At 40.6% G+C, this 27,418-nt stretch overlaps 1 long non-coding RNA gene across 1 annotated transcript in view; it reads right to left on the reverse strand.

The window, feature by feature from the left end:
• LOC134346357 (uncharacterized) overlaps positions 1 to 27,418 on the reverse strand; it is a 1,029,867-nt gene that overhangs the window by 380,960 nt on the left and 621,489 nt on the right. Inside the window, exon 2 of the long non-coding RNA XR_010017916.1 lies at positions 1,181 to 1,215. This is a non-coding gene — a long non-coding RNA (uncharacterized LOC134346357). The remainder of the gene's footprint in view (positions 1 to 1,180; positions 1,216 to 27,418) is intronic.

The raw sequence follows: 27,418 nt of genomic DNA on the forward strand, positions 1-27,418 counted from the left end.
ACATACAGGCATTTCTTTGAGTTGAAATAAATGCAACTGAAAAAACTTGGCATTATGCATGCTAAGTGTCCAGACTCACAACACAGGTTTTAACTCTCTCTGATAATCTGATCAAATCAAACATCTGCTTCAACATTTCTAGGAGATCGCTTGTGCAAAGGAAACATCAGCAAAATAAATGACAAAATCTCAGAAAAATGTGTCACATTATGTATCTATAACACAACTTTCAATTTCTGGTCACTGGTCAATCTGAGCACAGAATATTTATGTTAACTCAGTCTCCTGAATGTGGACTTATTATATTGAGTACCCAACTCAGTTCATGCACATCTTGAAATAGGTTGAAGTTGTCGATGGGAACATTTGATGAGTACATTCAAATTCTTTGGAATAAAGTTGATAAAGTATACAGAATAGCCACCATTCGTCGAGGAAATATCTGTTTCTCTGTCTGATTCCATTTGCACTTTGCCACTTTACTGTTTTACATCGTAAAGCACCGTACCTCACACTTTATTTATCCCACACAAGGCAAGACTGCAACACACAAAGTTGCTGGTGAACGCAGCAGGCCAGGCAGCATCTCTAGGAAGAGGTACAGTCGACGTTTCAGGCCGAGACCCTTCGTCGACTGTACCTCTTCCTAGAGATGCTGACAGTCCTGACGAAGGGTCTCAGCCTGAAACGTCGACTGTACCTCTTCCTAGAGATGCTGCCTGGCCTGCTGCGCTCACCAGCAACTTTGATGTGTGTTGCTTGAATTTCCAGCATCTGCAGAATTCCTGTTGTCAAGGCAAGACTGCATTTGCTTTGTCTCTTCCATTGTTCCTTTCCAAAGTTAAAAAAGTTATACATAGTGATTGAAAATTCACCTCACACTTCATGAACTCATGGTGAATGCAGACAAGGAGATCATTCACTGGGAATGGGAAATCACAGAGGCTGTAAATTGAGAGCACCATACCACAGCCTCATAGTTATGATGTACATGCCACTGGGCCAGTGGTCTTGAAATTGAACTGTGATACAGTGCACATGGAGAATATCTTCACAAATCTTCCCTCAGATTCCATTCCTATTCCATTCAGAAGACTTCACTTTAAAATAAAATTTCTAAAGCTATTAAAGTATAACAGGTAAAAGCAATGATAATGCAGATTAGTAAATTGTGACTTACCACTCTTCACTTTTCAGACTTCCCCTGATATTCACCTGTTTAAAAAAAAACAAGACAAGGCTATAAATGACAGGTCATTTCCTACCCTGAGGAAAAAATGTAAATGCTTCAAAACATTATAACAAATTACTTTCTTAAATTATCTACAATTCAAAAAATTCTAAACAGAAAAACTGAAAACCATCTAGCATGAAAATTTACTTCAACATATAAAATATATTAAAAAAATCTAAGTTCAAGATGTGACATTGTTTGAGGTAATTTGTAGTACACAAGTGTAAAAGAGAACAAAATAATTATAAATCCGGATCCAGTGCCACACAATGAAAAACACAACAAGATAAAGAACACAGCAATAAAAAAACAGAATAAATATAAATACGTAGATTGGCTGTATGTCTATATAGTGATGCTAGGCACAGGAGTGTCTGTACATAAGGTGACTCTGACAGGAAATGATAAAGTAGTGGTATTGGGAGTTGTAGAGGGGTAGGTTAGTGGGTGGCGGTGTTGATCAGCCTCATAGCTTCAGAATAAAATAAATAAGGTTATTTCCTGGAAATTCATCCTTGGTCGGTGGTGATATCACTCTTCTTCTGAAATGATTCCTTTGAATTCCATAGAAAAGAAACTGCAACAAAATGTTACAAGGTCAAGTTTCTTTAGATAATTATATTTATACCCTTTACGTGTGGATTATCAATGACAATAGAGGCACCCATAGTGGATAAAATGGTATCTCCAGCCAACCAAAGCAGCACAAGAAAATAGCATGAGATAGTAGTACGAGGAAAGTTACGAGCTTCAAACCCTAGGAGCTAATGTCATAATCACCTCTTAAAGTCTGCGATGGTTGATTCAATCCATGTTGCCCCAAATAGTTAATGCAAGCATATTCTATACATGTAGCTATCCTTTCTCTTGTCTGGAAATCTGCTCGGACAGCACTTAAGGAAGATTTATCCTCAGTAAAGGAAGAAGATTGATGCAATCACTGCAGATAGCTCTTACACACATCACCTGCAATATTTTGTGAGCAGCTCTCTTAGAGATGTCAATAAACAATCCACACAAGGTCTGCAAGTTGTAGTGAGTGGTCACAAAGTGAATAGAACCCAGTACAATCAACATGCTCGCTCATTGCTTTAGATTCTACATGTAGTCATTGTTCACGAGGTTCACAAATGGTGGCATGATACAGCAGGGGCCACTCAAAGGGGAGTTTCACTGAGGCTGGGTTTGTCATTGGCATTGATTTGCGAAAGGAATTTCATGCTAAGCAGTGTAAACCACCACAACATAGGAAACCAAAGTTGTAAGCTACAAACTTGCAAATGTTGCTCTGATTGCCACTGGGGAGGAAGTGCAGAGGACAGAATTGCCTTATGTTTGGAAGAAAAAAAGTTCTATGTGTCTGAAGGGTAAAGAGAACAAGAACCATGGTCAGTGTTGGTTATCAAGCCCCTAAAGTCTAGACCCACTGCTACAGATCATTGATTTGAATGAATGGACATGATCAGTTGGATACAGATCAGTTGCTGATATGGGAAGAGAAACTACGCTTTTTTACTAATCCTGCTTCAATCCAATTTATTTTTATTCTCCTCCTCATATTTTGTTCAATTTCCCCTGACATATCACTCAACTACAATACATACTTGGGGGTGGGCAAGTTACAGTGGCTTATTAACTACCCAGGGAAAAGAATATGACCAATCACCATATCTATGCATCTCTAAAGTCATCCCTAAGCCTGTTCTGCCCCAGGAAAAAAGTTCCAGCCTAGCCTGACTTTTTTTTTAAATAGTCCAATCCTAGTAATATCTCTGTGATTCTTTTCTGCACCCTTTCCAACATAATATCCTTCCTATTGCTAGGCAATCAAAACTACACACCATGGCTCTAACCATACTCTCAGCACGGACTTGTGCGGTTGTAACGATGTCCCAACTCCTGTACTCAGTGCCCTGACTGAAGCGAAGTGTGCAAAATGATTTCTTTACTGCCATATCTGCTTGTGTTTCCACCCTCAGGGAACTATGTAACTGTACCCCACAGTCTCTCTGTTTTACTGCACTTTTCATGACCCTACAATTTACTCACACAAGTTCTTCCAGCGTTTAACTTACCAAAGTGCAATATCTCACACTTTTCCAGTTAAATTCTATCTTCCATTCTTTGACCTTCTTCCCCAGCTCACTAATATTAGTCTGTGAGCCAGGACCCCAAATTTGGGCCACCTGTACCATCTGGGGGGAATAATTCTTACAGTGATTTTTTGCAAGGTATACACCCCTAGTGCTTGGAAATATGTGATAGCATTCCAGCAGTGGTAGCTTGCATGGTAACCTCCATGCTATAAGAACCATGATCCTATGGTGCTTTGCCTATGATAAGATGAATTACACCAGGTACCTGGCCCCTTACTCTGCTCAGATGATGAACCTGCCAGAGAAGAATCCTTCTGTGTATGAGGCCTTCAAGACAGGCCAATTCTCAGTGCAGCTGTCAAGTAACAACCCCTTTGGGCAGATCCCTGTGGACCAGGCTATTGAAGCCACAGTGAACAAAGGCACACAGATTCCTGTGGCATAGAGGTTTGTAAGGCTCTCATCGGGTTTCACACATATACAGGATGCGACACTGTAAGTGCTTTTGCAGGCAAAGGGAAGACGAGTGCCCTAAAACTTCTGACCAGCAACAGGGAAACACAGGACACATTCTCAGAGTTGGGTCAGGAATGGGACCTCTCCCCAGAACTGAAGGACAAACTGGAGGCATTTACATGTCTCCTGTACGCCCCAAAAGCATCGACCACCAAGGTCAATGAGCTCAGGTATCACCTTTTCTGTGCCAAAAAAGGTGAAATCGAAAGTCATCAACTCCCACCATGCAAGGACTGCTTAACATAACATGCACAGCGAGCCAACTACCAGGCTGGTATATGGGGAAGATGTTTAGAGAAGGACCCACAAGTGCCAAGCCCTGTTGGCAGAGGATGGAAGATGGAGAGAGAAGAGGAAGCTGAACAGTTGGTGGTGCACTGGATGGAAGGCCAGCCAGCACCCAATGCCATCCTGGATATACTGGCCTGTAACTGTCCAAAAAAATGTTCACTCCCAAGAAGTATGTGTGTTGCAAATGGCCTCAGGTGTACTGACATGTGTAGACTGGCAGACTGTGAGAACCAGGCATCCACCTCAGAGAGTGTGGAAAGTTCAGATGAAGATGTGGAAGACGTGGAAGACTTGGGAAATTATGATTATTAATAGGTTATGAAAGTATGGAAAACAAAGTATGGAAAGCAGTCTTTGATTACATATACTCATTTTACAACCAAATGGGGCCTAGGTTATGGCTGTGTGGAACCCCAAATTTGAATTATTGTACTGTAATTCTTTATGCTATGACAAAATCTTAAGATTGTTTTGATTTGATATAACAATATGGAAAATATCATGACATTGATAAAACTCCAGAAATCTCTCCAAATGAGGATTTTTACCTTTTGTGGGGTGGGGTAACATTTTCTGCTGTACTGATGTTAATATGGAATATATACAAAAAGTGATTACTTATTTGAAGTAATAAAGCTACCACTGGTACAATGCTATCACATATTTTCTAACTCTAGAGATGTATACCTTGCCAAGAATCACTATGAGCATTATTCCCCTCAGATGGTACCGACCAACCCTACTGGCTCACAGCCTATATCAGCATTTCAGCTTTCTATATTTTGTACTTAGTTCACTGAAAGCATCACATGTAGAAAGGGTGGTGAAGGTAACGGTTGGCATTCTGTCCTTCATTAGTCAATCCCAACTCCTATACTCAGGTTGTAATTGCACTTGGAGACTGTACTTGGGGAATAGTGTACAGTTTTGGTTTCCCTGTTATAAGAAAATTGTCATAAGGCTGGACTGAATGTGTAACAAGCATGTTGCCCGGACACAAAAGAGTGCTATGGAGAGAGGTAGAGCAGGCTTGGACTCCATTCCTTGGGACATAGGAAAGTGAGAGTGACTTTACAGAGGTGTATAGAATCATGAGGGATAAAGGTAAGGTGAATGCATGCTGTCTTTTTTCCAGTGAAAGAAAATCAACATAGAACAGTACAGGTCCTTTGGCCCGCAATGCTGTGTCAACCTATATAAACCAAATGCAGTCCCGAGTGGTCTCCATGATATCTGTACACAAAAATATACACCTCCTGCCAGCTTGTTTGTCTTTAATAACTAAGAGCATTTGCTCCACCTCTTTCATTCATTGAAAGTATTCACTTATTCAGTGTTTGAAAGAGAGCTACTTGAATAGTGGTATATACAGTGCATCTACAAGACATTGCGAGCATCACACCTACAGTATCACATGCAGCAATTAAAAGAACCTTTAGCACATCTATAAGAACTTTGGTTTGAAATCTACAATGTCATTTTCGGCAGAGCGTTGCACAGGAAAAACTAGCCACTCTGTGCAATGAATCTTATGGTTGAAGCCCGCATTCTCTTACTAAGTTTGCAAACAGGGCAACTATAATATGGTTGCAATGCCAGAAATGTGACAGGAACAACTTCTTAACATGGTGGACTAATAGTTAAGGTACTGAACCAAATTTTCAAATGCTAATGCTATTTATCTGGAAAAGTAAAATTATTCTCGTCTTTTGGATGTGTGTGTGTGGGGCGTGGAATTTAATACAATTCATTAAATAATTTAGGAATATCAAGTTAGTGTGCAGGTCAGTGGGACAAGGCAGAAAATGGTTCGGCACAGCCAAGAAGGGCCAAAAGGCCTGTTTCTGTGCTGTAGTTTTTATATGGTTTCTATAGTGAAATAGAACACAAAATTTCTAGGTAGTCATTTAAAGTACACCTTGTTCTCTTTTCTTCAGAAAGAAAAGGAAATCTGTACTTTAGCTGACGGCATGGAACTCCAGAACACTTAATTATTTCCTCGGCACCGGAACAATTAGGAAGAGATGCTGGTCCAGTCAGAGAAGCGTAGGTGTCATGAATGAATAATTCAAAAAACTATCTAACATCTGATGAAAACAAAGGCTCTTTCAACAGTATAACCCTGGATTTTGAATACAAGTCCCTGAAGTGCAACGAACAAGCTCTTGGCTCAGATGCTTAAACGCAGTGAGGTTGGTGAGAGCGTGGAACGAGTTGCCAGCAGAACCTGTGGAATTTGGTTCAATTTCAACACTTAAGAGAAGTATGGCTAAGCACTGTACAGGGCTGGGAGGAGTGGGGAGATCTACAGTCCAGGTGTAGGTCGATAGGACTGGGTAGAATAATAGTTTGAAATGGAGTAGATGGGCCAAAAAGCCTGTTTTTGTGCTGTAGTACCTTATGATTCTATATCTCTAAAATTAAGCCAGGACCAAAACCCAATGGTCCAAATCAGGGTAGTTAGAATTTTCAACTTTGAGCATTAAAATGTTTTATATTATCTTGTAACTATATTCAGCCAATGTTGTGCATATGGGAAATACCACAATCTCAGAGACCAGCTGGTGGGAGCAAATATCATAGTGCTTATTAACTTTTGATAATTGATCGTTCCTGAAGATCCTTTCCATTTAAAATATTGGTGCATCTCCTAGTAGAGGTGGCTATATCCACTCCAAAAGAAACAGCTATTCAGCAGCTTCCTGGCAGCACATCACGGCCTGCTGTAAAACATTGATACTTGAATGAATTCATATCAGGCATATACATCAGATGTTCATTTCAAAGGGAATATGTATCCCAATTACTTTGCAATGATGGTTATTGACTGTATGTCCTTATAATCAACTGATGATTGTTGCTGAATAAATTTGCAATAATTATATCAGAAGTGTTAAGAAGGACAACATTTTAAAATAACATTTATTGCTACACAATTATAATAAAGAAAAGCAGGTGTCATGGAATAACTTCAAGCTTTCAACTGGAGTTACCCTTAATTCTTTATGCAATTATCTAAACATAATTTAGTACAAGATGCTTATCCAGTATTTTTACGCTCTTCAGGCACCATCTGTTCTGTACGGCTAACTTTTAGTTTGGATTCCAAAAATAGTCTCGCAAACGCAAGCACCAAGTCATCCGGCAACCAATGCCACCACAAATGGTTGTATAGAATTATGTTAAATTAAATAGAAATGTACTTCAATTATGCAGTAACTATTAAGGTGGAAGGTGGGAGGGGGTCACACACACATAATAACCTTCTGTCATCTGCCAACTATCTTTCTTCATTCGAAGACTTAGACAATTGTTTATGAAGACAACCTACCTACTCTGGAGCCAACAGTAATTAGTAACCACAGGAAGAATAAGACACCACTCAAATTGATTAATTTATATACCAGGCTATTAATTCTTACTGCATGCCCTGATAATTATATTTATAAAAAGTTAATATTTGCAGGCAGAAGTAAATGCATTTAGCAAAAGGTTGAATTGCTTCTAAATCCATTTGTAGAACTAAAGTAAAAAGTTCAATGGGTTTCTAGAGAGCCCTGTAGTTTCACAGTGATTGCCAGTTTTATGACAGAAGTCTCAAGGAAAAGGTCATTTCATTACAACATCATAAAAGAATATGAAGGGAAATAAAATGTGGTTTCTAAGGTAGCACTGCAGAAATCTTAAGTGATCAGCGAGGGGATGCTTTGCCTCAGCTGGTAATAATTCTGATTAATGATGGCTGCATTGTACACTGTAGCAGTGAGGGCAGGCAACACATTGAAATAGAACTTCGAACAGTACAGGGTGTTCTGCTCACTGTATTGTGCCGAGCTTTTAACCAACTCCAAAATCAATCCAACCCATCCCTCCCACATTGTCTTCCATTTTCCATTTATCCATGTGCCTATCTAAGAGTCTCTCAAATGTCGCTAATGCATCTGCCTGTACCACCACACCTGGCAATGCAATCCCATGCCTCCTGACTACCATGGGGAACCTTGTCAAATGTCTTATTAAAATCCATATCTTCCACATCCACCACTTTACCTTCATCAATTTATTTCTCTCCTTCCTCAAAGAAATTGTTCATGCTTGTGAGGTACAACCTACTCCTCCTAAAGCCATGGGGACCATCTCCCTTATCAGACTATGCTTCTCCAAATGTTCATAAAATCAGTCTCCAAGAGTTTGCCCAGCACCTATTTAATGCTCACTGGCTATAATTCCTAGTGTTATTCATATTAACTTTCTTGAACAAAAGAATAACATTTGCCATCCTCCAATCATCCAGTATGACATCTGTAGCCAGAGAGGATGCAAAGATCATTGCCAAAAGATCACAATCTCTTCCCTCACTTCCCATAATAAATTTGCTATGTATCCCATCCGGCACCAAGGACTTGGCTATCCTTATGGTTTTCAAAAGTTCCAGCAAATCTCTTTCTTATATAACATTAGACTTATTATGTGTACTTGCAAGATTATTGGAAACTTTTAGATTGGATATTGCTTGCAATAGTTTTGTTTCAGTTTCAAGTCTTGACAAATTTTGATGTGAGGAAGCAGGCCTCTGACTATTCAGTCTAGGCAATGAACAATTCAATTTCTCACTCACAGCATCAATATGGTACAAACATTTACCTATATTTGAAAGTTAGAACAGAATAGAATTTATTTGAAATCTTACATCCGTCCCACTATATGAGGGAGTAAAAATCTTTGCTTTATGACTCCATTGCAATGTGCAGACATGTGAATTTAAAAGTCTGATGGCTTGTAACACCAACACATTGATCTGCCTTTACTGGTTGTAAGTGTTCTTTTATAGACTGATTCAAGATTGTCTATAGTCATTCTTCAGTACAGTAGTGTGAAGAAGAACAAAATGATTGTTCTCCTTTATGATGAACATGGGTAATGCAACACTGAGGATGAGAGCGTTGTAACTCGCCTCACTGGGGTTAAGGAAGAGAGACACGTGTCAAAAAAGGGTGAAAAGTGTGTCACTTGTCAATGAAAAACTGTGATTTGCAACTTCAATCCCACTTATTTTTTGAAGTTTTAGTTCCAACCGACTATTTCCCCACCCACATCTTAATTTTCTACCAGTATGTAGTTTTATTTTAAAACGGAAAATGTTGACAGAGTTCTTGAAAATAACTGTCAAGGTGACACACTCATTTCTCCATCCCCAATAATGTTCCCTGTGAATTTCATTGTGTTTCTTTGTACTAAAACATCCCATTTGCACTGTGGGCATCAGAAATGTGGACAGTTCTTGAATTGTATCCTATCTCGCCTCTCAGAGTCAGTTTGTGGCATAGAAACAGATACTTCAGCTCAACCTCCTCATGTCACTCGAGGTGCCCAGCTGAGCTAGTCCTATTTGCCTGTGTTTGACTCATATTCCTCTAAAACTTTCCTATCATCTTATCCATATATCTTTTAAATGTTACCATACCTTCTTCAGTTGCTTTCTCATTCCATATACACACCACGAAGTACTTGCATTCGATGATACATCGGTTTCACAACATTCCTCAGGATCCCACCATTCACTGTTTTAGTTTTACCCCGAGTTATTTATTGACATACTGCATGAAGTAGGCCTTTCGAACTGCGCTGCCCTGCAGCCCCCAATTTAACCTCGTCTAATCACGGGACAGTTTACAGTAATTGTTAGAGTGAGTTTTTTTGGGTAGATGATTCGTTTACACTTAAATGACTTTGGCCACCAGACTTCTATTTGACAAAGTACTGTGGATTGAGTCCACAACAATGCGCTTCCTAAAAAGGTGTGAACACCAGATGCTTCTGGTGCCGTAGTTTGACCAGATGCTGCAGTTTCGGAGACAGTATTATCTATACTTTATAAATATTAATTGACTTCTATGTTAGGACGTAAAATACCAAATAAATGTATTGTGGATTTAACTTGCATTCCTGAAGGCTATGGATACCAACCCAGATATGTTGGCGTTGGTAGGAAAGGATGAATTCAGAAGGTGTGATGTTTGTATGTAGCTTCAAAAGGAAGCATTGTCTATAACTTTTTAAGTAGTGATTGCCTTTGTGTTTAGCATATAAATATCGAGCCCACATTGGGCTAGCAGACCTTTCTACCGAAAGCATCTCCGTCCGTATGATGCCTGCTGTACGTTGCTGTGTCGAATAAAGAAGCTGTTTTGTATTTACTAGTGACTCTGTCTCTTTGGTGATTTCGACCACGATACAACATAATCAACTTACCAACTGTAATTTCTTTGGACTGTGAGAGGTAACAAGAGCACTTGTAGAAAACCCACATCGTCGCGGGGAGAACATACAAATTTCTTACAGGCAGCAGCGGGAATTGAAGCCGCGCACCGGTGCTGGAAAGGGTTGTGCTAACCGCTACACTACCGTGTTACCGTGCCTTCCCAAAATGCAACACTTCTCTCTTACCAGAAATAAACTACTTTCGCCAATCCTCTGCTTATCAAGATCACCCAACAATTTTATAATGACTTCCTTCACTGCCTATGAAATCCTCTAATTTATTATCAATAACTTTCAAAGTATCTGCTTTCACTGCCCTTTGAGGAAACTACTCCCAAAGACACATAACATTCTGAAATTTATCTGTTTGTCACAATAGGGTGTACTCCACATTTTAAAAAGTGACCACTAATTCTAGGTTTCCCCTCAAAAAAGAAATATGCTCCCCATATTTATCAGGTAAAGACCACCCGAAGATGAAAATTAAATCACAAACCAAAACTACTTACAACAACAAGGTTAGAAGGTGCTGAGGAACAGTAATTTTTAAAAAAATCTGAGTCACAAGTTATCCTGACTAATATATCGCTGTTTCTTTAACATCACTAAGTGAATATTTAGAAGCTATTTTCCAACAGCACTGTGAAAGCAACTTCACAACAGGAATAGCGACAGTTCAAGAACACAATGCACAGCTGCTGCCTCACAGCTCCTGCGACATAGGTTCAACTCTGACCTTGGGTGTCACGTCTGTGGAGTTTGGAATGCTTCCCCCTGGTGCTGTAGTGTCCTCTCAGGAATGTGGGCCGGTATATTAATCGTCTACTGTAAAATGCCCCCATCTGTTACTGAGGCTGAGATCGAGGCCTGCAAGGATCTCCACCCCATTCTAACAACTTTCTATAGGAGCACCAGAGTGTCCTGTATGGCTGCATCATTTGTGTGGTGCGGATGCTACAAGGCATCAGATCCAAAGACCCTACAAAGGACAGTGAAAAACACCGAGAGGATCACCAGACGACACACACAAAATGCTGGAGCAACTCAGCAGGCCTGAAGGGGGAGGGATGAAGTAAACTCCATCCGCCAGAAAAAGCGGGACCGCTCAGTGGCCATCCATTTTAATTCCACTCCCCATTCATCCCTGCCCCTTCAGATTTCACCCATCATCTACACAAAATACTCTGCAGATGCTGGGGTCAAAGCAACACTCACAACACGCTGGAGGAACTCAGCAGGTCGGGCAGCATCCGTGGAAACAGTCAGTCAACATTTCGGGCAGAACCCTTCGTCAGGACTGAAGAGGGAAGGGGCAGAGGCCCGATAAAAAAGGTAGGGGGAGGGTGGGAAGGAGACCTATCGCCTCCCTCATGGTTCCATTTCCTTCTACTACCCATTGTGTTTCCTCCTATTCCTTCTTCACCTTTCCTGCCTATTCCCTCCCTGCTTCCCCTCCCTCTATCTTTCCTTTTACTGGTTTTTCACCTGGAACCTACCAGCCTTCTCCTTCCCATCCTCCCCCCACCTTCTTTATAGGGCCTCTGCCCCTTCCCTCTTCAGTCCTGACGAAGGGTTCCAGCCTGAAACATTGACTGATCATTTCCACGGGTGTTGCCCTACCTACTGAGTTCTTCCAGCGTGTTGTGAGTGTTGCTTTCACCTATCATATTGTGTTTCACTCTCCCCTCCACCCACCTTTTAAATCAACTCCTCAGCTTTTTTTTTCCTCCAGTTCTGCCGAAGGGTCTAGGCCCAAAATGTTGACTGTACTCTTTTCCATAGATGCTGTCTGGCCTATTGAGTTCCTCCAGCATTTTGTGTGTGTTGCTTGGATTTCCAGCATCTGCAGATTTTCTCTTGTTTGTGAGAAGATCACCGGGGTCTTTCTTCCCACTATTTGTGACATCTACCAAGAGAATTGTATACAAAGGGACCAAAGCATTGTTGGGATCCCTACCACCCATCCCACAATCTCACTTACCCACTAAGAATGGGAAGGAGGTACAGGAGCATTGGGCCGAGGACTGCTTCTTCCCCTAGGCTATGAGACTAATGAACATGTTGTGACCACAGAGGTCTTGTCACGAGTGCAGCAAGCTGTTTCCCTGTGCTGCACACCACATGAATTTTTGAATTATATTTTATTAACTTATTTGTGGAAATATTTTGCTTTATGAACTGTGTGAGATGTATGTTTTGTGGGTGCACTATGGTCCGGAAATCTTGCTTTGTTTGGTTACATACAAGTATTGTCAGATGACAACAAACTTGAACTTGATCTTGGGGAGTGGACAGAGAAAGCTTGAAGTATTGGGAAGAACAGAATACAAAGGGAAATAAGAGTATGATTGGGATTGCGTGAGTCAGCTGAGATTTGATGTGTCAGAAGGGCCTCTGATTTTACACTAGCAAACATAGCTTATAGCTACCCTCTCAAGGTCAGCAATTGATGTCATACTAATGATATCTGCATCTAATATGTAAATAATGAAAAAAATCAGTTTCAATCGTTTCAGAAGAGGAAATCTTCTGAGCTCAAATTCCATGCTGCTTTGTGAGGAAAAACAATGACAAGTATTGATTTATTACTTTAGTCTTTACTCACAGCACATTAAGAAGAGCAGAAATATATGGATGCATATTGTCAATCACAGGCTCTCCATGAAGTGTGACAACGTATTTTGTTTCTGAATAAAATTTGAAATATAACATGAATGCATCGGATTTTCCACTTAAATTGCAAAGTATAAATTACAACTAATTTTAGCATATATGGGTAAATTCAAACAGGCTTCCCCCCCCCCACCCCCCATGGAGATTGGGTAAAAGTACAGCTAGAGGTCAAGGGTTAAGAGTGAAAGGTGAAATGCTTAAGGGGAGCATGAGGAGGAACTTCTTCACTCAGAGGGTTCTGAGAATGTGGCCCAAGCTGCCAGTGGAAGTGGTGGATGTGGGTTTGATTTTAACATATAAGAGAAATTTCAACAGGTACGTGGATGGGAGGAGTGTGGAAGGCTATGGTCCAGATGTATGTTGAAGGGATTAGGCAGATCAATAGTTCAGTATGGACTAGAAGGACATGTTTCTGTGCTGTAGCGTTCTATGATTCTACAACAAGACAAGATTTTTCAGCAAGAATTATGTGGAGGCCAAAAGCATGTACATCATATAGCCATCACTGGTATTAGCACATGCTTGGTTTAAAAAACTCAGGAACTCGTGCTTTCCAGAAGGATGTGGTATGCAGTGTTACGTACCCCGTAACTGGGTTGCCAAACCAGCAGAAATGGACCACTAGTTGGAATCTGGATTACTGGAAGCTAATAAAATTTTAGTAAAGAAATAAGTAACACAGTACTCTAATCGTACAGATATAAATGCAACAGGTTAGCAATGATAAAACACACATGTACACAGAACTAGGGTAATAGGAATCAACCAAGCTCTATCGCAGTCTTGGGGTAAAATGATCGGTCTCAAGTGATGCAGAGTTCAGTTCAGGTTAGTACAGTTCGCAGTAATCGCTGTTGTGCCGTTGGAGAGTGAGAGAGAATGCAAATTTTGTTTCAAACAGACCTTTGATGTTCTTCGCAGTTAGCTTTCGGGCGAACCCTTTTATGTCTTCTGTGGTCACCGACTGTGACCCCTCCGTTCCGGATACGACCGTTCTTCCGTGGTGAACCCGGCACCCAGGCAAGGGCAGACACACACACCAGGTTCCCGCTGATCGTCCCTTTTCACCGTATCAGTCTATGGTCGGTTCCCTCGAACCAGACCTCCAACTCCCACCAACTTGTGGGGGCACACCGCTCTTCCGGGGTCTCGTTATCTCGTGATCTCGTGGTGTGTGTCGTGCCTCAGCGAACCTGTTCTTTTTATCCTCCTGCCGGGGTATCGCCTGTCCATCAAACTTCAAACAGTTCAGGTTCAAAGCAACTGGTCTGTCAATATTCTGAAATGTGTTTCTTTCTCATTAATCTCTCTCTTCTCTTCTCTCTTATTAGCATTTTGAGTGTTTCTCCATTGTCTCACTTACCTCTCTGTCATTAGCATCAATCTCCTAATAACTTGGTTTTTCGTCACAGCAAGTATTCCCCCATCAAGAGACACTGCCTTAAAGTGATGCGAATTTACAATATATTCAGCAGTTTTTATGCATTTGTTTGATAATATTTGGTTTCTAACAGCTTCCAAAATATTAACAGCACAAATGTGATCTCTTCTTCATAAATTTATTGTTGAAGATTAAAGAAAAAATATTTTCTTTAATATCTGCTATTACCTACTATTTTTGGTCCTCTTTATTTCCAGCTCCCATGTGATTTTACAATGGATTCTTGATTCTAATTTACTTTCTCCTGGTTTCCACTCTACGGGGTTAATTAAAATGCCAAAGAAAAGACACAGTTTCTCAGAAAAGATGTTAAAAATTTAAAATTGACGATCTCTATAAAATAGACACTCCTCCCAAAGAGCCAATTCAAATACTCACAGCGGACAAATTATAATAAAAAAAAACACTAAGTGCTGTAAGTATTCAACAGTAATCATGTACTATACTGTAGATAAGGAAAAGTTTATGCTGCATGTCAGTAATCTGGTGAAGGGTCAGAATTGATAGGTTTTCAGTGGTTTTGATGAAAGGTCATTAATCTCAAATGTTAAGTATTTCTCCCTTTACAGATATCACCTGACCTGGTGAATATTGTCAAGATTTATTTTATTTCAGATTTCTAGCTTCAATGAAGACAAAAAGCACTGGAGGTCAGGCCACATCTGCACCAGAGAGGGATGGAATTCGAATTTCAGTTTCAAATACATATTTGTTGGAACTATAATCAATTATAAAGAAGTTATGAGGGAAGAAAGGATAAAGTAAAAAAGTGAAAGGATAAAGTAAAAGAGTGAAAGGATATTTCTTTAATAGGTGGATGACAGAAGGACATAAATAACCAAGGGAATTTTTCTAGGTGCCTTCAAAACCATGGGAATCAAACCCATACTTAAAAAGACAAACCTTGATAATGAGGTACTGTACTAGTTAACTACAGGCCTATATGAAACATCCCTTCCAGGGCAAGATTTGCGAGAAAGTAATTTTCAACCAACTCAACAACTTTCTAAAACAGAACAGTATTCAAATTTTAGAGCAAACTTCAGTACTGGGATGGCCCTTACCAAATTCATCAGCAATCTTGAGGCTGATTTATATTTGTGCGTACGGGCTACGCCGTCCTGATTTATACTTTTGCGTAGCCCTGACGCCGTAGCGAGCATGTGTAGTTCTGTCTGTGTCACTCTGCAATTCATTGCCAAAACGTTAGTTGGTGGTGGGGTTTCTATGCCACTGTGTTGAGATTCTTCGTGAGAGCCATGGACGAGGAAATGCATTTTAAATATTTTTGGATGTCAGCAAATAGATTTGACGATTTGGTGCATTGTCTTCAACCATTTACACTTTGTATTTCGCATAAGTGTACTGACATGGCGGAGAAAAGCAACCGGAAATGTGCATGAGGAAATGCGATGCTACCAAGCGGACCAATCACAGTTGTTGTGGTCTGCGTCACCATGAAGGGCGAGTTACATTTTTGGGGAGGTGCATGTCACCCGACGGCGTAGGGTACATGGTACCTACGGCGTACATTTGACACACAAGTATAAATCAGCCTTTAGGTTCACCATTAATGCCAACAAAATCTCAGTTCTAATTCTTCTAGATAGATCTAAAGTGCTGCCTTTCACACAATTGACCACACCATTCTCCAAGGTTGCCTTGAGAACTGGGTTCTCCTCTCTGGTAGTGTCCATAATTCGTTTCATTCATACATCTCAAAGATAAAAATTTTGTCTGTCTTGGAGATCTATTTTCTAAGAGACACAATGTAACATATCATGTTGATCAGGAAAGCTGTCTTGGTTCCCTGTTCTTCTCCTCATGCACGCTCCCCTTAGGAGATGTCATTAAATAGCATAAATTAGCACAGTTATGCAGATGACACACAATTGATATCTTTGTTGAGCAGAATGATGATAACATCCTATCTTCTCTGACTTCTGACTTGTTTGCAATAACAAATGGATGAGTAGTAACTCAAAGTTAATGAAAACAAAACTGAAATACTTTTGGTTGGTCCCAAGCCAAAAGAGATAAACTTGCTCCCCTTGTAAAATCAGAACTAACTAACTTGGGTAACACACACTAAATGCTGGAGGAACTCAGCAGGTCAGGCAGTCAGGCAGCATCAATGGAAATGAATAAACTGTTGACGTTTCAGGATGAGGTTCTTCTTCAGGGCTGGGTGGTATCCTTGATTCAGTTTTGAATTTTAAATCCCACTGGAAGAAACTGACCAGAGCAGCATTTCAATACTTAAGAAATATTGCAAAGGCACATCCATTTCTGTCATGTAATAATGCTGAAAAACTAATTCACAACCTCGTATTGAACACATTGGCCTTCCAAAGAAAGGAACTTCAACTTATTCAGAACATCACTGCTATACTTTTAACCAAAACCAGGATGGGGGAACATCTCAGTCCCAAACTAGCTACACTGCATTGGCTTCGGATATAATTTAGAATTAATTTTAAAAGTTCTCTTACTTATTTTTAAAGCTCTTAATGGTCTGGGACTGGTGTGCATACAGAATCGTTTTTGCTTTATAAACCTGCTCAAACTCTCAAGTGTTTTTCTGCCAGTCTCTTAATTTTACACAACCTCTCTCAAAAGTTAATTTTTATATTATTTTATTTTCATGTTTGTACTTTTATCCCATCGCAAAGCACTTTGAACTACCTCGCCAGTATGAAAAGTTCTCTATAAATAGTTATAAATAATATAGAGACATAGAAAACCTGCAGCACAATACAATACAAGCCTTTTGGCCCACAAAGTTGTGCCAAACATGTCCCTACCTTAGGGATTACTAGGGTTATCCATAGCCCTCTAGTTTTCTAAGCTCCATGTACCTATCCAAACGTCTCTTAAAACACCCTGTCGTATCCCTCTCCACCACCGTTGCCGGCAGCCCATTCCACGCACTCTTTGTATAAAATCTTACCCTTGACATCTCCTCTGTACGTGCTCCCCAGCACCTTAAACCTGTGCCCTCTTGTGGCAACCATTTCAGCCCTAGGGAAAAGCCTCTGATTATCCACATGATCGATGCCTCTGATCATCTTATACACCTCTATCAGGTTACCCCTCGTCCTCCGTCGCTCCAAGGAGAAAAGGCCAAGTTCATTCAACCTGTTTTCATAAGGCACGCACCCCAATCCAGGCAACATCCTTGTAAATCTCCTCTGCACCTTTTCTATGGTTTCCACATCCTTCCTGTAGTGAGGCGACCAGAACTGAGAACAGTACTCCAAGTGGGGTCTGATCGGGGTCCTATATAGCTGCAACATTACCTCTCAGCTCCTAAATTCAATTCCACGATTGATGAAGGCCAATACACCGTATGCCTTCTTAACCACAGAGTCAACTTGCGCAGCTGCTTTGAGCGTCCTATGGACTTGGACCCCAAGATCCCTCTGATCCTCCACACTGCCAAGAGAATAATACGATATTCTGCCATCATATTTGACCTACTAAAATGAATCACTTCACATTTATCTGGGTTGAACTCCATCTGCCACTTCTCAACCCACTTTTGCATCCTATCAATGCCCCGCTGTAACCTCTGATAGCCCTCCACACTATCCACAACACCCCCAACCTTTGTGTCATCAGTAAACTTACTAACCCATCCTTGCACTTCTTCATCCTATACATATATACACATGTACATACATAAAGATGTATACTTTTTTCCAGTTAATTGGGCCATCAGTTAATCAGGACAGTTGCTTATTTAGGACAACTCTTTAAAAAAAGCAAAAACTAATTGAGAAAATTGCCAGGATTCCCTTTGTTGATTTGAGATGCTATACCACTTAACTGGGGCAGGAGGCTGTTGGCGAATAGGTTCTAACAAGCATCAGTGCCTGCACTTTTATTGCCTTTAGACAACGCTTGGAGCAAACAGTTTTTAAATAGCATCAGATGTGTCTGTTTGTGTTCAATAGGCAATGATTTTTGTCACTGATAGTTGCTGGGAAATAAGCAGTAACACAGTTCCAAATGGTTTTGCTCACTGCGGTTTCAAACATTCAGGACAGGAGATGCCAGAGATGACCAGGAGTGAAAATAAATCTAATTTCACAACTTCCATTTCGGAGCCAACAAAAATTTGAAGGTACTGAGAATCAACTTGAATGCTAGAATGAAGATGAAGATTTGGAGGAGTCAATTATTGTTAGCATATTAAGGCAGTCCACTATCTGCACTAAGTATCTGTGCTAATTTTGTTCATTGCATATACTGAATTAATTCCTCCATTGATAACTATTAGGAATTAACACACAATTTTCTAGTACAATAATGCTATTGGTAGTGTTCTATTTTGTTCTGTATTTCTTTTAAATACATAATTTGTTACTCAGTTGAAAAAGGTATGTAAAAAACAATCTATTTCCACAAAATATTGGGTAATTGGGCCAAAATATACTGGTCCTGATGTGTCCCAATTAACAAAAACTGATTAATACATTTTATATATAAAGTAGAAATGAAATGGCTATTGAGTGTATATGTAAATACATATATACATAACACACTCAATGGCCACTCTGGGGGACCACCAGTACCTAATAAAGTGGCCACTGAGTATATTTTGCGGTCTCTTCTGCTGCTGTAGTCCATCCATTTCAAGGTTTGACAGGTTTTGCATTTAGAGATGACCACACCACTGTCTTCCTGTCAGCTTGAACCAGTCTGGCCATTTCTCTCTGAACTCTCATTTACAAAGCATTTCTGACCACAGAACTGCTACTCATTTGAATTTTTTTTTAAATTTGTTTTTTTTTCCACCATTCTCTGTGAACTCTACACACTATTGTGTTTTGAAAATCTACAAGATCAGAAATTCCTGAGGTACCCAAAGCACCCTGTAGGGTACCAACAATCATCCCACGGTTAAAGTCCCTTAACCCACGTTTCCTCCCCATACTGATATTTGGTCTGAACAACTTGACCATGTCTACATGCTTTTATGTATTGAGTTGCTGCCATGTGATTGGCTGATTACATATTTTGTATTTTCAAGTAGGTGTACAGGTGTACCTAATAAAGTGGCTACCGAGTGTATATTATTTTAAGTTTAAAGTTTATTTTAAGTTTAATATCTTAATACATTAATCCAAGGTTCTGTTTTTTTCCACTTATATTGTTCTTAAATTTAGTAAAAAAAACACTACGATCCTTGGGGAGTGCTCCAATTGAGAGAAAAATAAAACTGCTTGTGTCTTTGCCAAGTTGTCCAATCTGTACAGGAGATAATTAGATGGATTCTGCTAATCAGACATTTCTAAATTTACGAATGTAATCAATGAGAGGTATCAACAGGTTATATTCCAGTGACACACATATCAAGGTGATATTCATCACTGTAATTGAAACAGACAGCTCGGCTTTGTGGGTTAAAATGTGAACAAATTTAGCTTCTTTGTGTCCTTGTCCGTTAGTCATTTAGCCATTAGCACTGACTTTATTCTTCCCTTAGCGAGGAGACAAATCCAAACAACCGGAACAAGTGGAGGTTATTCTTAATGATTATGGGGTACAAGGCATGCAGATATTGAGGCAGAAGAATTCAGAGGCACCGTTTCCCCATGAATAATTCTTGAATCAGGCTAATTTCTGCATTGCAGATGCCTGAAGCTATTGGATCCGTTCCCAGCTGCTAGTCTGTCAAACTGTGAATATGACAGGATGATGGCAGCTCAGAACTGTCAACAAGTGACAGCCACATCACATCAGTGTCCAAGCGATGATGAGGAAAGTAAAAGTGAGGCGAGGCCTCCAGCGGCTTTTCCAGAGAGAACTTTTGATGAGACAGCCTCTGTTTTTGGAACATGAGACGGCACATCTATATATCACAAGGTATCTGTGCTAAAGACAAACACTGAATCTCAATAAGATCTTGACTATCTTTATCTACTACACAAGCACTGTAACTTATCAGTATAGGATTAAACATGGAAATAGAGGCCTAGTGGGATCCATTTAATCAAATGCATTTAAAGAGGAATACTCTTGCTATGAAATTTCATAAACATGTAATTCATCAGTGGAAGTGTCTGGTTGTGTAGATCGTCTCAGCAAGACATTCAATGTGAATTTTAAAAATCTGGAGCATTCATTTCTGCACAAGGTTAAAGGGAATCTACAGGAACAGTACTAAAAGGTGGGAAGCTTAATGTACAACATTCACATTGATTCAATTGCTGTAAAATAGTATTTCCTAATGGAAGCCATTACCACTACTTTGAGCTAAGCATTAAAGTAACAAAGTAGCACAATTTTCCTTATGGGCTGATTTCATTCCAAAGGCGTTTGCGATAATTGGAATACTTCAGGAGTTGCTGAAATGAAGAAACAGAAGATGCAATCTCACCATTCATCCCACATTCAGCTGAAGGCACTAATTAGTCCACGATAGAGGATAGAGAGATGTCAGCAATAAATACTGAATTCAAACCACTGAAAACTGTGACATCCCTGTGAAGTTGTACCTTATAAGCAGGGTCTGATTAACACTTGATCATCTGCACTCAAGTGCTGTTCTAAGATGGTGCTTTGATTCAAATATGAATGGAAGCTATATTGTTCTGAATTAATTTGTTGTACATGAGCAAAGGTTTTTTTATATCAAGGTATAATTATAGAGTAGAATGCATTGCTGGGATAGGACACTTGGCAAATTGAATTATAACATTCAAAATGAGCTGAATAAAATAATGGATTAAGAGCAGGAGAGTGTGCCTGGCTGAGATACAACTAAGTCAAAGTTCAAAGTAAACTATATTATCAACGTACATATATGTTATTTTTATGTTACCTTGAGATCAATTTATTTCTAGGTATTTACTGGAAAAGGAAAGAAATACAATGTAATTTATGCACAACTGTACATAAAGACTAACAAACAACAAATGTGCAAAAGATAAACCGTATAAATAAAGTAGATAATAGTGAGAACATGAGTTGTAAAGAGTCCTTGAAAGTGAGTCTGTAGGTTGGAAAGTTGTGATGAGTAAATTTACCCTCACCAGTTCAGGCTGTAGGGTAATAACTGTGCCTGAACCTGGTAGTGTGGGACCTAAGACTTCAGAATTTGCTGCCTGGTGGTAGTCGTGAGAATTGTGTATGGCCTGGATGATTGGGCCATTGATGATGGGTGCTGCTTTCTTGTGGATCCTTGCAAATATGCTCAATGGTAGGGAGGGCTTTGCCTGTGGACTACGCTGTATCAAACACTTTCTGTAGTCTTTTCCATTCAATAAAGAATTGTCAGTACAGAAATGTTTTACTATTGTCATACGTACCAAGATGCAGTGGAAAAACTTACATTACATGCCTTCCATGCAGACCTTTTCATTACATCAGTGCATTTGAGGTAGAATGGGCACCACAGTAGCATAGCACTGAGTATGTCACTATGTCGGTTCAGGGCGTTCCAGAATTCAGAGTTCAATTCCAGCACTGTTCTATAAGTGCCTCCTTCACCAATGTAACTAATCGTTGTGAAGGAAGGATAGATTTCAAATGTTCAAGGGGGAGCGACTGATGGTTAGATGCCACTATTGAAGTCTTTCTCCTAATGAATAAGCATTATCTCAGGAGAATGTGATGCCTATTTTGTTTTGAGATAGGAAGAATTTCTGAGGGAGATGTATAGATTGTAAGCCATTGCTTAGTCAAGACCTTTCAATCTATTAGGCAATCAAATTTTATGGGATTGATGAATGAGAGTGAAAGTAAAATAAACCATTATCATACCAGAAAGCAGAGCAGGTTTGAGGGATCATACTGCCTACTGCTAGCTTTGTAAGCTCCTTGGAAGCATGTTCAATTATTCATGCTGAATGCTACAGACTAATCTCTTCTCTGAAATTGTAGCAGGTCTGGTTTTGACTAACTTTGAGGATGAGGTTGAGGTAGAAAGGATATTGTTCATGACAGAAGGATGTATTGAATTGCTCAGTATTTAAACCTGTGATACTTCATCATGTATTCACTGATAGCAATGTTATCTTGCCTTCCAATTTGTAAGCCAATGTCTGCAACATATTTAAAAGTTATGCTGTTTGGCACAAAACTTAAGGTAATATGTTGCTAACCCCAAGGATTCTGCAGAGGCTGGAATCCTGGAGCTAGACACACAAAATTATGAAGGAACTCAGCAGGTCAGTCACCATTTATGGAGAGGAATAAAGAGTTGATGCTTTGGGCTGAGTTCTGAAATATCCTGATGAAGGGTCTCAGCCTGGGACATTGACTCTTATTTCTCTCCAACGATGCTGCCTGACCTGTTGAGTTCTTCCAACCTTTCGTGTGTAGTATGTTGTTAGTAAGGTAATATTAAGGTGTTGTCTTCCAGATAAAAGACGGTCTGTCATCTTTTATTTTGTTCTGTTTTTTCAAACTACTGGGAAGATCAGCATTATTACACATCCTTCATTGCCCCAGACATACAGTCAGTCTTCTTCAAACACTGCAGGCCTTCTGGTGACAGCATTGTCAGGCAGGGTGTAGGTCCAGTGATGAAGGACCAAAGGTATAATTTCAAGTCATAATGAAATATCAGTTAGATAGGAGACTGCGGATCTGGTGTTTGCAAAAATTGCCTGCCCCCATGTTGCTCGTGGTAGCAGTTCGGAGTTTCAAGATTGTTCACAGGGTCCCAATCAAGACAGATTGATGGGAGTAGGCAGAGTAATAGTTCCTCACAGACGAGAGTTGTGGTTCTGTAGAATGCTCTGCCTCAGAAGGCAGTGGAGGCCAATTCTCTGGATTCTTTCAAAAAAGAGTTAGATAAAGCTCTTTAAGATAGCGGAGTGAAGGGATATGGGGAGAAAGCAGGAACGGGGTACTGATTGTGGATGATCAGCCATGATCACAGTGAATGGTGGTGCTGGCTCGAAGGGCTGAATGACCTATTCCTGCACCTATTGTCTATTGAGACCCGACAGGCCAAAGGACCTTTTTCTGTGCTGCAGTGCTCTATGACTCTAAGCGTCAACTTCTTGAGTGTTTTTCCAAACACCAGGTGTTTACCACAAGGTGGAAAGTCACCTTCTGCAAACTACATTTTTCTGACCTGTTCTTATGTGGCTGTTAGACCATAAGACCAGAAGACAAAGGAGCAGAAGTCGGCCATTCGGCCCATCGAGTCTGCTCTGCCATTTTATCATGAGCTGATCCATTCTCCCATTTAGTCCCACTCCCCTGCCTTCTCACCATAACCTTTGATGCCCTGGCTACTCAGATACCTATCAATCTCTGCCTTAAATACACCCAATGACTTGGCCTCCACCGCCACCCGTGGCAACAAATTCAATAGATTCACCACCCTCAGGCTAAAAAAATTTCTTCGCATTTCTGTTCTGAATGGGTGCCCTTCAATCCTTAAGTCATGCCTTCTTGTACTAGACTCCCCCATCATGGGAAACAACTTTGCCACATCCACTCTATCCATGCCTTTCAACATTCAAAATGTTTCTATAAGGTCTCCCCTCATTCTTCTAAACTCCAAGGAATACAGTCCAAGAGCGGACAAATGTTCCCCATATGTTAATCCTCTCATTCCCGGAATCATTCTAGTGAATCTTCTCTATACCCTCTCCAACGTCAGCACATCCTTTCTTAAATAAGGAGACCAAAACTGCCCACAGTACTCCAAGTGAGGTCTCACCAGCACCTTATAGAGCCTCAACATCACATCCCTGCTCCTATACTCTATTCCTCTAGAAATGAATGCCAACATTGCATTCGCCTTCTTCACTACCAACTCAACCTGGAGGTTAACCTTAAGGTTATCCTCTACGAGAACTCCCAAGTCCCGTTGCATCTCCGAACTTTGAATTCTTTCCCACTTAAATAATAGTCTGCCCGTTTATTATTTCTGCCAAAGTGCATAACCATACACTCTCCAGCATTGTACTTCATTTGCCACTTCTTTGCCCATTCTTCCAATCTATCCAAGTCTCTCTGCAGACTCTCCATTTCCTCAGCACTACCGGCCCCTCCACCTATCTTTGTATCATCAGCAAACTTAGCCACAAAGCCATCTATTCCATAATCCAAATCGTTGATATACAATGTAAAAAGAAGCGGCCCCAACACGGACCCCTGTGGAACATCACTGGTAACCGGCAGCCAACCAGAACAGGATCTCTTTATTCCCACTCTCTGTTTCCTGCCAATCAGCCAACGCTCTATCCACGTATGTAACTTTCCCGTAATTCCATGGGCTCTTATCTTGTTAAGTAACCTCATGTGTGGCACCTTGTCAAAGGCCTTCTGAAAATCCAAATATACAACATCCACTGCATCTCCCTTGTCTAGCCTACTGGTAATTTCCTCAAAAAATTGTAATAGGTTTGTCAGGCAGGATTTTCTTTTAAGGAATCCATGCTGAGTTCTGCCTATCTTGTCATATGCCTCCAGGTACTCTGTAACCTCATCCTTGGCAATCGACTCCAACAACATCCCAACCACCCATATCAAGCTAACAGGTCTATAATTTCCTTTTTGCTTCCTTGCCCCCTTCTTAAATAGCGGAGTGACATTTGCAATCTTCCAGCCCTCCGGAACCATGCCAGAGTCTATCGACTTTTGAGAGATCATCGCTAATGCCTCCGCAATCTCCACAGCTACTTCCTTCAGAACACGCGGGTGCATTCCATCTGGTCCGGGAGATTTATCTACCTTTAGACTATTCAGCTTCCTGAGTACTTTCTCTGTCGTAATTGTGACTGCGCACACTTCTCTTCCCTGCCACCCTCAAGTGTCCGGTATACTGCTGATGTCTTCCTCAGTGAAGACTGATGCAAAATACTTGTTCAGTTCCTCTGCCATCTCCTTATCTCCCACTACAGTTTCTCCAGCATCATTTTCTATCGGTCCTATATCTACTCTCGCCTGTCTTTTACTCTTTATATACTTGAAAAAGCTTTTAGTATCCTCATTGATATTATTGACTAGCTTCTTTTCATAGTTTATCTTTTCCCTCTTAATGACCACCTTAGTTTTCTTTTGTAAGGTTTTACAAACTTCCCAATCCTCTGTCTTCCCACTAATTTTTGCTTCCTTATATGCCCTCTCCTTTGCTTTAACTTTGGCTTTGACCTTCTCTTGTCAGCCACGGTTGCATCCTTTTTCCATTCGAAAATTTCTTCTTTTTTGGAATATACCTGTCTTGCGCCTTCCTCACTTCTCGCATAAACTCCAGCCACTGCTGCTTTGCCGTCTTTCCTGCCAGTGTCTCTTTCCAGTCAACTTTGACCAGTTCCTCTCTCATGCCATTGTAATTTCCTTTACTCCACTGAAATACCGACACATCAGATTTCGGCTTCTCTTTTTCAAATTTCACAGTGAACTCAATCATGTTATGATCACCGCCTCCTAAGGGTTCCTTCACCTCAATCTCTCTAATCACCTCCGGTTCATTACACAATACCAATCCAGTACAGCCGATCCCCTAGTGGGCTCAACAACAAGCTGTTCTAAAAAGCCATCTCGCAGACGTTCTACAAATTCTCTCTCTGGAGATCCAGTGCCGACCTAATTTTCCCAATCCACTCGCATGTTAAAATCCCCCACAATTATCATAACACTGCCCTTCTGACAAGCCTTTTCTATTTCCTGTTGCAATTTGTAGTCCACATCACTGCAGCTGTTTGGAGGCCTATAAATAACTGCCATCAGCGTCCTTTAACCCCTGCAATTTCTTAGCTCAACCCATAAAGATATAAAGGTCCTATTTCACCTCTTTCTAATGATTTTATATCATTTCTTACCAATAAAGCCACGTCTCCCCCTCTGCCTGCCTTCCTATCCTTCCGATACACTGTGTATCCTTGGACGTTCAGCTCCCAGAGACATGCATCCTTTAGCCAGGTCTCTGTGATGGCCACAATATCATACCTGCCAATCTGTAGCTGTACGACAAGATCATCCACCTTATTCCTTATGCTGCGTGCATTTAAGTATAACACCTTATGACCAGTATTTGGTACTTCTCGCTTTGATTTCACTGCAACTTTATTGCACTGCAACTTATCCCAATGGCTACAAACTTGGCCTATCACCTGCCCGTCTTTCCTGACACCTTTACTGCTCATTATCTTAGATTTATTTCTGTTTTCCCCTTCCTCCGCTCTGTTATTCCGGTTCCCATCCCCCTGCCAAATTAGCTTAAACCCTCCCTAACAACTCTATTAAACTTTCCCGCCAGAATATTGGTCCCCTTCGGGTTCAGGTGTAACCTGTCCTTTTTGAACAGGTCAAACTTCCCCCAGAAGAGATCCCAATTATCCAAGAATCTGAAGCCCTGCCCCCTGCACCAGTCTCTCAGCCACGCATTCATCTGCCTGATCCTGCTATTCTTGCCCTCGCTAGCAAGTGGCACAGGTAGCAATCCCAAGATTACTACCCTGGAGGTCCTGCTTCTCAGCTTCCTTCCTAACTCCTGGAAATCTCTCTTCAGGACCTCCTCCTTTGTCCTATCTATGTCATTGGTACCAACATGTACCAAGACAACTGGCTGCTCACCCTCTCCCTTCAGAATATTCAGGACCCGATCCGAGACCTCCCATACCCTGGCACCTGGGAGGCAATACTCCATGTGGGTATCTCTATCAGGCTCACAGAATCTCCTGTCCGTTCCCCTGACTATGGAATCCCCTACGACTACCGCATTTCTCCTCTCCCTCCTTCTGGCTGAATTTCTAACCATTGGTGAGAACTTGGTGGCAGTAATGTTGTGAGTTCTCAAAGGGTATTGGTCAGAAATTCTCTGGGTAGAGATAGTATTTAGCTGGCACTTTTGTCATGTAAATGTCATGCCATGCTGGCACCTCCATCCTCTGAGGTTATGCAGATGCATTAGAGACTAATCAATCAAAGAACATT

This window comes from Mobula hypostoma, chromosome 5 (genome assembly GCF_963921235.1).
Source record: "Mobula hypostoma chromosome 5, sMobHyp1.1, whole genome shotgun sequence".
Lineage (NCBI taxonomy): Eukaryota > Metazoa > Chordata > Chondrichthyes > Myliobatiformes > Myliobatidae > Mobula > Mobula hypostoma.